The sequence below is a fragment of the Vitis vinifera genome, chromosome 14 (assembly GCF_030704535.1).
Source record: "Vitis vinifera cultivar Pinot Noir 40024 chromosome 14, ASM3070453v1".
NCBI classification, from domain to species: Eukaryota; Viridiplantae; Streptophyta; class Magnoliopsida; order Vitales; family Vitaceae; genus Vitis; species Vitis vinifera.
The window spans coordinates 4,709,613-4,726,387 of NC_081818.1; positions in this window are offsets into that span (position 1 = coordinate 4,709,613).

Here is a 16,775-nt window from a genome sequence, read left to right on the forward strand (position 1 = left end):
ACGTGGAGATGTGTGTTGAATCTTCCTTCAAAGGAGTGGTGCGGCTGGTTCTCGATGCATGGTGCGGCTATGGTGAGTTCCTCTTCAACTTGCAGCCGTGTGGGTACCTTTGGAGAGGAATGAAATCTCAGTGCATGGTGCGGCTCCTTCAATGCATGGTGCGGTTGCCTCCACTTTCTTTCTCAATGGTTTTCCTCACGTCCCAGAATGGTGCCGCTGCACCCTCTCATCTTCAGAAGAAATGACCTTGCTCTTCCTTAAGGGGACGGCTGCATCTGTTCTTGTCTTTCAATGGTGCGGCTACACCTTGCACTCCTCTACCGACAGAAAGAACCCACTCCTTTCAGACCACCTCTCTCCCTTTTTTTTCTTTTTGGTGCAGTTGTCGATCTCCTTTTCTCCTCTCCAGCCACAGTGATGGAAGACACCGTAGGAAAGGTTCCTCTCTCTGATCTTTTCCTCTCTTCTTGAATGCAAAAATATTTTCTTTCTTTCCTGGTGCAGCTGCCCTTCCCTCCAGAGAATCCTTTCCTCCTCAATGGTCCCGTTGACTCTACCAATATGGAAAAAATCCCTCACCGGTCTAGAGAAAACCTGTAATCTTCCGCATCAGTCCAACATGATTAGAACCCTCCCTTCTGAACCTAGTCTTCATTCCGTCCAAATACCCATTGAACCTTTCCTTTTTCCATGCCAAAATAGCTTTGGTAATTTTCTTTCTTCATTCATTTCCTTCCATCAAAAGCACAATCAGCACATGCATGGGTGCATACTTGCTCTCTTTCTCAGTTCATTTCCTTCCATACGTCCTCTCCTCTTCCAACCACCTTGGATCTATCCTTCAACACATGCATATCTTTGCCAATACATGTTTTCAACCTTCCCTTTTCTCTCCAGTGATGATTCCTTTGGTGAATTTCTCTACAAAAATATAAAGAAAATTAGACTTAATGAATGAATCCCAAGGTGTTTTAGAAAATTATAAAATAAACAAACAAATTAAATTAACAAGATAGTTAAGTAAATAATGATAACAATAATAATAATAGTAATAATAATAATAATAATAATAAGAACTCATTTCATGCAATTATAAAATAAAATAAATAAACAAAAATACGAATAATAATGATGATGAAATAGTATAAATATATCAAAAACTCACTTAATCTTAAAAGCAATCAATAAAATAAATAAATAAATAAAACAAGAAAACAAATCTAAGTGAAACTAAACCTTGAAAAGTGTTTAAGTGGGCCTAAGGCGATACCTAATGGGCCAAGTGTGTCTAATGGGCCTAAGGTGCACTAAGTGAACCTAAAGTGATGCCTAATGGCCCAAGTGTACCTAAATGGGCCTAGGGTACCTAAATGGGCCTAAGGTGCCTAAATGGGCCTAAGGTGCCTAAATGGGCCTAAAGTGGCTAAATGGGCCTAAGGTGCCTAAATGGGCCTAAAGTGATCTAAGTGGGCCTAAAGTGTCTAAATGGGCTTAAAGTGATGCCTAATAGGCCAAGTATCTAAATGGACCTAGGGTGATGCCTAATGGGCCAAGTGTGGTGCCTTAGTGGGCCTAAAGTGCCTAAGTCTAAATTAGAGCTGCCAAAGGTCACAATAAGAGGTCAAATCATCCTTCAACCATAGTCTCCAAGGTGGCTTAGAAAATATAGGCTACACGAGTATTAACAGGCCACCAGGGAATTGCTATAAACGACATGTGCGAGGAAGACAAAATAGAGGGTCTACAGGTGGTTTTACCTTTGATCAAGAAATCTCAAGAGAGAAGCTTGCACGTGCAATTATATTGCATGAGTACCCACTTTCAATCGTTGACCATGTGGGGTTTAGAGAATTTGCTACTAGTCTCCAACCCTTGTTTAAGATGGTTTCCTGCAATACGATTAAGGGTGATATAATGAAGATTTATGAGGTTGAGAAAGATAAGATGATTAGCTACTTAGAGAAACTTCAAAGTAGAGTTGCTATCACAATTGATATGTGGACATCAAATCAAAAGAAAGGCTACATGGCTATCACTATACATTACATTGATGAGTCTTGGTTACTGCACCATCATATTGTTAGTTATGTTTTTTTTTTTTTTAACTTCCAAAGTGTTTTTTTATTTGATCCTTTATTGATATTGTTTGTGTTAATGATATTTTTTATTCTTAATTTAGGTTTGTTATATGTGCCTCCTCCACACACAAAAGAAGTTTTTTTAGATGTATTAATGAATTTCTTGTTGGATTGGAATATGGATAGAAAAGTTTCTACAGTCACTGTGGATAATTGCTCAAGTAATGACGGAATGATCAATATCTTGGTGGAGAAATTATATTTGAGCGATTCACTCTTATTGAATGGAAAAAATTTTCACATGCGATGTGCGACACATGTGTTGAACTTAATTGTTAAGGAAGGTTTGGATGTCATTGAAGTAGAAATTGAAAAAATTCGTGAGAGTGTTGCATATTGGTCAGCAACCCCATCAAGAATGGAAAAGTTTGAAGATGTAGCTCGCCAATTGCGTATTCCATGCAATAAGAAGTTAAGTCTTGATTGTAAGACACGATGGAATTCCACAGACTTGATGTTATCAATTGCTATAACATATAAAGATGTGTTCCCACATTTGAAGCAACGTGAAAAATACTACATGGTTGTGCCATCAGAGGAAGAATGGAATATGGCAAAGGAAATATGTGGAAGATTGAAATTTTTTTACAACATAACAGAGTTGTTCTCAGGACGAAATTATCCCACTGCAAATATTTTCTTCATCAAAGTGTGCGAAATCAAAGAGGCATTGTATGATTGGTTGATATGCTCAAATGATGTTGTGAAAACGATGACATCAAGTATGTTGCAAAAGTTTGATAAGTATTGGAGTGGGTGTCATATTGTGATGGCAATAGCAGCTATATCTGACCCAAGATACAAGATAAAGATTTTAGAGTTTTACTTTCCACTAATGTATGGGTCTGAAGCTTCAAATGAGATAGAAAAAATCTGTAGAATGTGTTATGAGTTGCTTTCTGAGTATCAATCAAAGTCTAATTTGGGCAAAAAAACATCATCCTATGGTACTTCATCAGGTTCAACTCTTTTGAAGTTAAACTATGATGAATAAGATCCTCTTTCAAAGTTTGACTTATTTGTTCATAGTACCATTGGAGAAAGTCATATGAAGTCGGAGTTAGATTATTACTTAGAGGAGTCTATTCTGCCAAGGAATTCAAATTTTGATGTTTTAAGTTGGTGGAAGACAAATGGTATAAAGTATTCGACTTTGCAGATGATTGTTCGTGATATCTATGCTATTCCGGTATCTACAGTTGCATTTGAGTCAGCCTTTAGCATGGGTGGTAAGGTGGTATCAAAACATCGCAGTAGGCTTCATCTAGATGCTTTGGAGGCCTTAATGTGTGCTCAAAGTTGGTTATGGAAGGAAAAAGAAGGTAACTGAGTTACATAATTATCAATTTTATGAATTGTTTTTTATTAAAATATTTAGTAAAGTTTTCTAATATTTTTTTTGGTGTTTTTTTTTTACTAGGTGATTCATCAATTCATGACTCACAGCCCCAACTCACAATGATGGATGAAAATGATGATTTACTTGTGCTCTAGATTTTTTACTTAAGATGATGTTAGAGACATTTTTCTTTTTTTTTTTTTGCTAACAATTTCTTTGTAATGTCTTTTTTTTTTTCAATGTTGTTAAGCTTATGGATATATTTTAATTTTGGATGTTACATTTTGGCATGTCTTATATGATGTTAATTACCATGGTTGTAACTAAGAACCACATTCTTTACAATCAAGTTCAAGACTTGCAAGGTAAAGTCCTTGATAGGAAATGTGGGTACAGGAACATATGCTAATTGAAGCCAACAATGCCTTGAGAAGGAAGGTACAAATTCTCAAATGAACCTGGTCTTTTATTTTAGATTGACGTCCTGTGTTATAGGAAGTGGGTCTAGTCAGCCTAGTCCAAAGGCCATTAATAGGCCTTCTAAGTCCAGCTTGGTTAAAGGGGATTTAGGAATTCTGAGCTATTTTATTTTTCTTCTTTTCTATGAAGCCTTTTTGTATCATGTATTTATGTTGGTTTCTAATTGCCTAAAACAGAGTTGGACTTGATATTCCAACCATTAAAGTTCGGTTTGAGCATATAATAGTGGATGCAGAAGCATATATAGGAGGCAGAGCACTACCTACAGTATTCAATTTCTCTGCTAATATGTTAGAGGTAATTGATTTTCAGATTATATTAATTTATATATGTATACCTTATGCTCTAACCTTTTAAGTTGCAAACAATCTCATGCTATGATTTTTCATTCATCCACCTATCATTTTTTTCTCTTATCATGTCCATATATTGCATATACTGTCAATGCATTGCAGAAAAAGAAGTATATTTTGTATATACTTATGTTGTGACCACATTTTTTGTCCACTTATTCTTGTTGTTTCAATTCCTTTTTCCATAGTTCTGAAACTTGACTGAGATGTGATGAAGATGTATTTTACTTGCTAGTGTGGCTCGTTTCTTGGAAGCTCGAGGTATGTTGGAGGATACACTGGAAGTTGCCACGGATCTTGACTATAGATTTGATCTAGCTATACAGCTAGGTAGACTAGGTACTGCAAAGGTAAGAATTTTTATTTATCTTTAGTTAGGTGTATAAACCTTCAATTGGCATTTAACACCTATATAAGTGAGTTTCTTCATCAAAATCAACTCTCATGTTTACAAGGAAACCATAATTACATGTTATTATGGTTTCCATTAATTGTCACTTTCATCATCAAATTTGTTTATGAAGAAGGCATTCTCATTGGTAAATTCTGCACCATATGTTCATTAATTTGAGGTTCAATACTAATGCAGGTTTATTGCGAGACATGTCAACGTTTCTTAGCTGATCGGCTTGTGGAAAGCACCTGCCCAACACTAGATTGTAATTACGACTCTGCTCGTGGGGATCAGTGCGAAAAGTGTGGAAAACTATTGAATCCAACTGAACTAAAAGATCTTAGATGCAAGGTGTGACCATCTTTTTCATTTCATTGAAAATTTTCATTTGCCTACTGGGTTAAAAAACATCTAGTTGGTTTTCAAATTTTCTGTCTCACTTGAAAGATTGTATGATCAATAGGTATGCCAGTCCACTCCACAAATCCGTGATACAGACCACTTGTTTCGCGAGCTCCCATTGCTAAAGGATAAATTGGAAGAATATATCAATAACATGTCCATTGCAGGATGCTGGAGCCAAAATGCTATCCAAGCTACATATGCATGGATTAAAGAAGGAGTTAGATCCCGCTGTATTACCAGGGATCTCAAGTGGGGGGTTCCTGTTCCACATGAAAAATATAAAGACAAGGTTGGACAAGATTTTATTTCATTTGATTTAATTTGTAGAATTGACCCCTTCTTTTTCTATAGAGAAATTTCTTGTTCTATATGGTTTTTGCAAATAATGTTCGAAACAATTTATACTACTCTGATCACAGGTTTTCTATGTCTGGTTTGATGCACCAATTGGTTATGTCTCAATCACTGCATGTTATACACCTGAGTGGGAAAAGTGGTGGAAGAACCCTGAAAATGTGGATCTGTACCAGTTTATGGGCAAGGATAATGTGTCATTCCACACTGTAAGAGTTCATCTCCTATGCTTGAATAAACAGTTCATTATTTCTTTTTATTGTAACTGGAGTTGGATTTAGTTCCTACACATGATCCTTTGCTTGATTTTTTAATTCCAGGTGATGTTCCCATCTACACTTATTGGAACTGGAGAAAACTGGACATTGATGAAGAGCATTAGTGTTACAAAATACTTAAACTATGAAGCAAGTACTCGGTACTCGTTAGCAGTTTGAAATGGTTCTCATCTATATAAAATTGCCCAACAGTCTTTCCTCAATTTTGATCCCTGCCAGAAATTCTCCGTGTCATGATAACATGTTCCTTTGGTTTTTCTGATTTGTCTTTCCTTTGTATGATGCTGCAACCAATCTGTCTATATCCTTCTTCTCAACATTTCCAAATGTCGTCAAGTAAATTTGATGAACCTTAGAATAGGGAGATGACTAAGGCTCATCTATTACATCTAGAGATACATAGCCAAGTCCCCGTTTGGATTAAAGAATTCCATGACTATGTCTCATCTATCACACCTACAGATACATTGTCAAGTCCCTCTTTGGACAAAAGAATTTGATGCATGCACTATGTAGGGATAAGACTTTGTGGAACCTGGTGCTTTATCTCTTAAATTTTGACTTTTTGAGGTTTAATTGAAATGTTTTCTCAGGTTGCAAACCTGCCAATTAGGAACAGCTAGAAATGTTCTATTTTTGAGAAATTTGCCTTTCTTTTTATAAAATAGAACTCTTCGACAACCCTCATTTACTAGTTCTGCCACTTTTACATTTCAGCAACCCTCATTTCAGTCATAATTATGCTATAGACATATGACTTGACAAACCACTCTCTACAGCTGACTAATGCATCAGAGATTTTGTTAATGAAAATTTTATTTGTCTTTGAAACAGAAGCTTTAAAAACTCTTATCTATATATGATACCTTTTGCAGATACACTTTATCGATCAAATTTCTTTCTTGGACTCGGATGGATGCTGTCTAAATCTATATGGGATGAGCTATCACCAAAGTGGCAAAAAACATATACTTTTTGGTCTAAATTATTTTTTTGTGCATCTAATAAAAAATAGTTTTAATTAGTCCTACAAATTTTCTTTGACAAAACTTCACTTATTGGGATGATTGGTTGAGGTTAAAAGAGAATCACAAAGGTCGGTAGTTTATTCGTTCAGAAGTATGCAGAACATATAATTTTGGTGAGCATGTACGTGTATCTATCTGATCAGTATAATTCTTGTTTAGAAACCAACTGTGCAGCTGTAAATGGTTTGCCTCCTTTGTGTATCATTGTGTCATATTTGTGTGTATCTGTTCGTGTCTTTCTACAATTGATCAACCAATATGGCATTTGCAGCACTACCTCATCTTTAAATATGGTATTTTGATGTCTTAGTTTATTTCCACTTTTTTATTTTTTTTATTTTTTTAGTTTTGATCAGATCTTGTATTTTTGGAAGGATTTCTTGCCCTTCTTTTTATAAAATAGAACTCTTCGGTGTTTTTAATGTGAATTAGGTTAAACTAAATCAAGGACTGAAAATTGGAATGAGCATCTCTAGTGAGGGGAATGGGTATGTGCAAGTAAGCCTGTAAAACCCTTTATGTGGTTTTATTAACTGTTTTAGTTATGTTTGTCATATTTCATGCTTATCAGAAAGAAAAAGTTTCTTGATTAAGATGATTATTTGAATACTGAATTTTCCATAGGAAAGCCAATTCTGCAATTGTGTTAATATTATTATCTGGTGTTTGTGGAGAGATTGGGTATGTCATTTCTTTTAATATAAATGATCTCTTCTCATTGCATTTATTCTGTCAAGATCATTAGATGGAACATTGGCCTTTCAAGCAATTCATAATGCAGGGTTATCGGTTATCTTAGTGCTAATGAATGCTAGACTAGATGATTCTACCGGTTATTAGCAAAAAATAACACCCTTATGCTTAATTTTTTTGGTTTTCCTTGAGGAAATTCTACAAGAAGAGATGCTTGTTCTGTTATTTAAATTGATCAGAATGTAAATCACAAAAAAGTAAAACACTCATCGTGTATTAGGAAATAACGTCAACCAACTTTGCAATGTGTTGGTGCCCATTTTAACTATGTAGGTCTTTTTTTTTTTTTTTTTGCTTTTTGTGTTAATATATCATTTTTTTGTGTGTCTGCATGTGCTAACATGCTTGATTATCCATTAATTGTAGGAGTAGGGACATCAACATATATAGTTTACTAAAAAGCATGTTTCTTTCGAAATTGATTATTGACAGGTACTAGGTTTTCGCATATGCAGAAATTGGCGGACTGCATAGGTTTGCCTTGCCGGATAGCTCAAGGTTGCAAGTATTGTGTTGCTAATCATCGCTCTTCTTGTCTTGTGAAAATTGATGACATGCAGTCCTCAAGGTTTGATTCTTTTGACTGTTCTTGTAGGTTTTATTTATTTTTTTTAGAAAATTTGTTTTGCTACCAAACACACATTTTCTAAGAAACCAAATAGACCACTACAGTTTTGTTTTTCTTCTAGAATGCTAGAGGATTTTCCATTATTTGTCATAAGTTGATTGACATGGATGACAAATTTTCCTGTTTTCCATGCCCTTTATAAAATAGAACTCTTTGGTGTTTTTAATGTGAATTAGGTTAAACTAAACCAGGAAATGTCCATGGTCTAGATTCCTCAATCAATGGAGGTTTACTTTCATCAATGCCTTCACCACTTCAAATTTCCCATCTTAAAGAATATCAACAACCTTACATGGATAATGAATCATGTTGTCAAATTCAAAACTCAAATAACACATGTATTTATCCCGAATATCCTCTATATTTAGGTATGTTATGTTTTGCACACCTTGAAATTTGTTGTTCAAGTGGCTCAATTCATTATTCTGGTGTGGGCTTTCTTTGCTATAACATTGCAATATGGGAGGATGTCATATATTTATTCGTTAGCTTTTAGGATTTTGGTTATCCATAAATAGTGCGAGATGGCTTACTATGCATTTTGATGTTAATTTTCGCACAACAATTTTCCCCCCATTGTGATAGATTTGATGATTGCAATTCTTGGTGCATTGTATCTTCATTCCTAACAATGTATCTCATTGTTAGTATTATGATCTTCATGAGAATTTTCATTAAATTTTTAACAGAGTGAAGAATTGAAGTCCATCTTCATTCTGTGATGCACTCCACTCACCAAATTATATTGGGTCTTAGCATTAGCATTATTCTTTGAAAAGTTGAATGATCGCAGCACAGGCTTTTTAATCTTAAATATATTGGAACATGTTCCTTGGGCATTTTTGAAATCAATTTTTACTTATGTTTGATTTCATGCTCTGTTTATTGCCTAGAGATATAATCAGAAAATAAAATTGGGAATAACAAAAAGGCTGAATCACAAAAAGGCTACTGTAAACCCATCCTGCTATAAGTTTCCAAGATTTCATCTCTTTTCCTATGTTTTCTAAGCTATCAAACAAGGCATAGTTATTGTTTTTTTAGGAAATTATGATGCCAAACTATAGGTTTCTTACTGACACTTTATCTTATACTTCTGTCACAATCCTTTTCTCTGATGCCATATGCAAAATTATGCAGCTGCCCAATGCCCATACTGCTATGTCTATGCAGGCTAAAGAAGAATGATATATGTTGTTACTTGCATGTGCCTAGACTTGCAAATAATCCTCTCATAGTGCTTGCAATCAAAATTGCTTGTTACTGTAGGTTCTTTTTGGATGGCAGTGTGGTTATGTTGGTTCCTTGTGATGTTCTTTTATTGTCCAAGGGTGGTTGAATTTTTTTGGTTGCCCCTTTTTGGCTCTAGGTTATTCTTATGGTTGTATGAAGCTTTTCACTGTAAGCTGAAATATGATCCTAATTGTGACATGTCCCCCCAATTCAAATGTGCTTCAAGTAAATTAAAACTTTAAAGGATCATCTCTTGTAGGCAATGAGAAAAACACCTTGTACACTCCAATTGATCAAATTTGTGAAAGAATGGAATCATTTGTGTTGCCTTTGGAGTTCAATGGGAACACTGATCGGTGCATAATTCAAAGTGCAATGTTGCAATCTGTCCAAAGCAATGTTTTTGAAGCTGTGGATGCTTTTTCTTTTGGGGTGTCTATACATGAATGTTTTAGAATTGCTGGAGAAAAGATTGTTATATAACAAGCTCACGAAAAAAAGATTGCTCTATCTGGAAGTCCGATTATGAGTACGAGGAATATTTATCCACACTACTAGAATCAAGAGCTCTTCTTGAAATTTATTTTTCACTGTTAATCTGATTGAACATTGTCTGGTTCAGTTATGGCCATATCTCTCATGTCTCAGATCTGTGGACTTTAACTTTCCTTTTCTAAAAACTTTTAATTTTTTTCGCAGTATGCTATGCTGTTTGAGGAAAGCCAAGATTGCAGCTGGGCACCCTTGGACGAACTGTGGTGTGCACTATCCACCAGCCAAGCATTGATATATTTGATGCTTTTGATGAGGTAAGATATCTTTCTAGTGGTTGTGGAACCAATAACTAGTTTTCATTTCTTGGATTTATACAAGGTTTTAAGTATTTCAATGTCAAACTGTAGCTATTTATTTTGAAACGAGGAGGAGAGGAAATATATGCAGGCCCATTAGAACACCATTATGCACATCTGATTAAGTACTTTGAGGTAAAGTCAATAAACACAAGAGATTCTAGGTATTCACCATATTTGCCTCTTGTTACTGGAATAAGCCATGTATTATTATGTTTCTTGAAGGGAATTGATGGAGTCAGTAAGATAAAAGATGGTTACAATCCGGCAACTTGGATGTTGGAAGTGACTTCAGCAGCACAAAAAGCAGCTCTAGGCATTAACTTCACCGATGCGTACAAGAACTCTGAACTATATAGGTAGGAGTGTAGGACCACATCAATGTTTGAGAAACAGGCTAAGGTGGATGCCATACTTCTAAATTTCTATATTATTCATTGAACTTGCTTCTAGAAATAATCTGGATTTGAATAGCTTATAATGGGCATTTGGTTTTTTGTTCATCATCATCAAGCCTTTTATTGGCAATTTACTTGCTTTAGAGATTTTTATTGTTATTGGGTTGTTCATTGCCTTTGTAGTGGGTGAATTCATATCATGGAGGACATTGGTGTTAACGGGTATCTTCAAATGCTCTACAATTGTTCTTGTTAAAGAAAGATATTTTACAACTATTTAGTTTCATCAATAACCCCAGCCCCACCCTGGGTTTAAGACGGGATGGGAAATAACTAAATATTTTGGGATGGGAATGGGATAGGGGTGACCCGTCCCAAACCTGCCCGTTACCATTCCTAGTTTTGTCACACTGAATCAAATTGCATGCATTCCTTGAGCTTTCTCCATCTCTTCAGCTTCACTCATATTCACTATTGATTCTGTTTTTCATTTTGTTGGTGACCGTCTCCCTGCTTGGGGCAAATACCATGCTCCTTCCATTTCTTCTGCTATCTTGTTTTAGTTTGTTCTTGCTTCTGCTTTCAGTTGTTTCTATTTTTTCCTCATTCCCCTTTGTTTTCCCAACAAAACCACCAAAATATATCCAACTAAGATGAAATGACAGACAACATTATTACCGTTGCTGTAAAAGTTTCAGAGTACTTGGTTGCTCCAATTGGAAACCAACTTAGTTATCTATTTTGCTATCGCAGCCACATGGATGAACTTGACAAGAAGATTCAGGAATTGGGGCGTGTGAGGGGTGACCTTCAGATAACTATTGATGCAGCTATTAGAAGTGGGGATGAAATCAAACCTATTGTTCAAGACTGGCTGACTGGGGCAGATGGGATTACAGGGTAGGCAGAGGAATTAATGAAAGATGAAAATAAGAGCTGTCTTAATGGCTGGTGTCTTAATCTCAAGTCACATTACCTGCTAAGTAGAGAAACGGACAAAAAGGTGCAAGTTATTGTTCAAATCCAAAAAGACCATAATTTCCCCGATGGCGTATCATATAGTGCCCCTCCACCGAATAAACAGTAAAAAATACAGAGTTTGTGGGGAGAGGACTCCAATGGTTTTCTCTATTACTGGCAGGGCATAAATAGCCACTGTATAAAGCTTTAGATTCGATAGTTTAGGATTGATTGACTAATAAGGAAATTATAACAATAAGGAAACTATAGTTGTTGAGAAACAATATGTATTTGCAGGAATTCTAGTTATTCTAGTCTATCTGTACAGCTATTCGTAGAGAAAAATTAGGGACTAGAATGTTGGAGAACCAACTTGGAGATAATTACTCATGATTTTCAACACTCCTCCTCTAGTTTGTTGTGACAACCATTAAATGTTTGGTTTGACACTGCCTTGGTCAGCACATCAGCAAGCTGGTATTGAGATCAAACATGAGGAACTTCAATCAATTTTGCTTCCAATTTCTCCTTGATAAAATGTCTATCAACCTCAACATGTTTGGTTCGATCCTATTGGACAAGATTATGGGCAATATCACACGTTGCCTTGTTATCACAATATAACTTCATAGGGCTGACTTGCTTAATATGTAAATCTTGCATTAGATTTCTGATCCACAACAATTCACATATTGCCTTAGTCATTCCTCTATATTCGGCTTCAGCACTAGATCTAGCAACTAGCTCCTGATTTTTACTTCGCCAAGTAACCAAATTTCCTCCTACAAACGTAAAATAGCCAGATGCAGAACGTCTATCTTGAATTGACCCAACCCAATTAGCATCTGTATAGCCATTAATATCCAAATTGTCTCATTTTGTGAATAAAATTCCCTATCCTGGATATGACTTCAAGTAGTGTAAGATACGAATGACAACATTCATATGTTCTTCACTTGGGGAGTGCATGAATTAACTAACCACACTCAACGCATAAGCTAAATTAGGCCGAGTATGTGCAAGATACATTAATCTTCCAACCAGTCTCTGATAGTGTTCCTTGTTAGCAGGAACTTGATTTGAATGCACACATAGTTTCATATTTTCTTCCATATGAGTGTTTGTTGGACTACATGTTGTCATACTAGTTTCATTAAGTAAATCTAAGGCACATTTTCTTTGTGACAGAAAAATACCTTTCTTCGATCTTGACACTTCAATTATGAGGAAATACTTCAATTCACTGAGGTCTTTCATCTCAAACTCACGGGCAAGATGCTCCTATAGTGTTTTCCTTTCTTCAGAATCATTTCCAGTCACTATCATATCATCAACATACATAATAAGAGTTGTGATTTGTTTTTTATTATGCTTCAAGAATAGAGTGTGATCTGAGTTACTTTGCTTGTAACCAATAGACTTCATAAAACTTGTGAACCTTCCAAACCACGCTCTAGGAGACTGCTTCAGACCATATAAGGATTTTCTCAACCTACAGACTTGTTTGTTACCTTCAATTTGCCAATTATAGTTAGGGGGCAACTCCATATACACTTCTTCTTGGAGATTTCCATGCAGAAATGCATTCTTTACATCAAACTAGTGTAAAGGCTAGTCAAGATTCATTGTCAGAGATAATAGAATACGAACAGTATTAATTTTGGCCATTGGTGCGAATGTCTCCATATAATCAATTCCATATGTTTGAGTATATCCCTTGGCTACAAGTCTTGCTTTGCATCGTTCAATAGTTCCATCGACTTTGTATTTTATGGTGAAGACCCACCTACATCCAACAGGTATCTTCCCTTCAAGCAAGTTAACAACTTCCCACATTAAGTTCTTTTGAAGGGCCTTCATTTCTTCATTCATTGTCTTCCTCCATCTGGGATCTTTCAAGGCTTCCTGCACACTGTTAAGAATAGATATAACAGATAATTGATTCACAAACACCATACTTTCCTTTGACAATCTATGGTAAGATACATAGTTATTTATTGGATATTTAGATTTAGAGTTGATGTCAGGTTCATAGCTAACTTTGGGCTTCCCTTTTGTGACTCGATTGGGTAACACTTTTAGGTGAGGTTCAGATTCAAAATTTTCATAAGACTCAAGCATGGAATCGGCTGGAGAAGACAATTGGTTAGCCGGTACATCATGAGGGACTAACGACACTTCCATTTGATTCTAAACTTCCATTTGACCTTGATTCTCATCATCAAAAAATTCTGGACCATCACCTGGACACTCCTCATTATCCATGGTGTTATCATCACTTGGACATTCACCACTAGTTTCCAAGTTATCACCTCTTATAAAATCCAAGTTGTCCAAAGGATGATGTAAAGTTTGCACTTCATCTCTATTCTCCCCCTGAAGTGAAGACTCAGAATAATACATATCATTTTCATGAAATACCACATCAAAGGTAACACAAAGCTTTCGAGAAGAGGGGTGATAACACCAATAGGCTTTTTGATGCAAGGCATAGCCAACAAATACACATCAAAGTGCTCGGGGTTCCAACTTAGTTCTCAAGCCTTTGTGAAGATGCACAAAGGCTACACATCCAAAAACTTTAGAGGACAGATTCGGTATGGTAGGGGCACTTATAGTATGATGAAGGATATCAAAGGAAGTATAAAATTATAGGGAACTATAAGGTATTCGGTTGATGAGGTAGGCTGCAGTAGTGATGGCTTCACCCTAATAACCGGTGGGCATGTGAGCTCTAAACATCAGAGTGAATAACCATAAAAGGTACATGACTTTTATTCATACTAATGTGGCTATACATACATTTTCACAAATAAATTGTATGAAACACGATGGCTTTTAACCGGTTCACAAATGTCACACTTATAATCTGAAATAGTCGATTATGAAAAAAGTTGTGCAAACAATTTCTGTAAATATCCAAAAGATGCATGGCTTAAATGCCTATGCCATAACCAAATTTATGAACTTTGAAGTTTATCAGTTGTATTAGCTGAAAAAACTTAAGCCAATTGATTTGAGCTTGCCAGCATTAGATCCAGATAGTAAAGCTTTCCTCTCCTAACACCATAACCAGTTGTCTTCTGAGTTTGAGTGTCCTTAAAGACACAAAGGTTAGGCCAAAAAATCACAACACAATTTAAAGCAAGGGTTATTTGAGCAATAGACAATAAGTTATGATTAAGGGAAAGAACAACCAAAACAGAATCTAAATTCAATTTTTTTGTAAGAGAAATTGAAACTTCTCCTAACACGGGAGATGGGGTACCATTGGTTGTGGACACTATACGTTGGTCTGAGGATTTATGAATTGAATATGATTATTGTTAAAGGTCATGTGATTTGTGGCACTTGAATCAATTATCCATTCATTATGACTAACGGGAGTAGAGGTATGAAGATCCTTACCCACATTCCTAGAAGTAGCAATGAAAGATGAGGCTTTCTTAGGATTGCTGGTGGAAACATGATTAGGCTCGATCACAACAACAAAAGCATGATAGTTTGTCTTTGAATTTCATTTGCAAGGTGCCTTGGCAAAATCCCACAATTTTGGATATCCAATCAATTCATAACACCATGACTGAGTGTGTTCGATTTCACCATGGTGAGTACACATACGTTCTAGTCATGCAACTCTTATTTTGTATATGCGATTTTGTGATCTAAACAATTGATTATGATCATGATTCAATATACCAGATGTTCGATCTGGTTTCGGGATTGTTTGTGGTTGCTAATACTTAACTCGGTGAGCTACCATAGCAGATAGCTCTGAATGTTTAGGTTCGCCATTCAGTGTAGCTCAACAAACAGAATCATGATGAACATACGCATAAGTTTCTTCAAGATCCAATATAGGATCCCTACTGAAAATCTCACCTCAAATTTGTTCAAATTCTGCATCTAGTCCATTCAAAAAAATATGCATCTGTAGTCTCTCAACTGATTTTTTATAGGCAATGACATCATTGAAATCATTCATGACAATTTTATCATGATGATCTAGCTCTTGAAAAATTTCTATCAAATCACCATAATAAGTGGAAAGAGAACGACCGACCTGTTTGGTGGAGAATGCTCGTTGATTCAGTGCAAAGAGTTGCAATTCATCAGCCTCATCATAGAATGCTTTAGCAAGAGCAATCCAGATTTCATGTGCAATATGCAATCTAAGATTACGTTTCATAATCTCCGGTGACATAGAAGTCAACAACCATCCTTTGACCATTTGATTCTCAGCATACCACTTCGCATAGGAAGTATTAGTAACCTTCAGAGATGTTTTACTCGTACGATATTCAAGCTTCTCGCATCCTGCAATATGCATTTCCATGATTTGAGACCAGACATCATAATTGGTTTCGATAAGGATGACATTAGTTGTGAAACTGGGGTTTTCTGATTGAACATGGATAATTGGTACAGAGGATGATTCGAGTTTGTCATTAGTCATGGTGCGAGGGGTATATAAGAATTCAGGCTGTGATGACATAGAGTGGATAATGAAAAGGTGAATCTCAATAATGGACTACACCTAGAGGGGGGATGAATAGGTGTTGTATAACAATTTAAAAATTCTCCCAACAAAGATTACCTAACCTTAGACTTTCTTAATGTCAAGAAACTTCTCTTCCAACAACTTTTCAACAAATCATAACATTCACAAGCAAGAATGTATGCACCAACACCCTTCCAACAATTTATAAATGCAATACACATGCAAATGTTTCAACAATCCTAAAAAATAAATCAGAAGAACAATTATCTCCTCAACTCATATGAATTTACTACATGATATCATCATTAACCAAAATGAGCAAAAAAATTATTAAGGATATTCCATGGATCATCACATTTATATCACCTCATATTTCTTCCATTCAACATATATGCCCAAGTAATCAATGATATCAAAAACAGAAAATAAATCAAAGTGTAGAGTGAGAGAAAGAGACAATTAACACTGGATTTTAACATGGAAAACCTCTTAAGAGATCAAAAACCATGTGCCTACGAACAATAAAAAACATCCACTATGAAGAATAAAAACTTAATACAAGGTTTCACTTTCAGCTTCTCACCTTCTTCTAGACCACACTTGAAGTCCACATCAAGCTCGATCTTGGCCTCTTCTTGAATCCACACAAGAAGAAAATGGGTTTGCACCCAAACCTAAATAG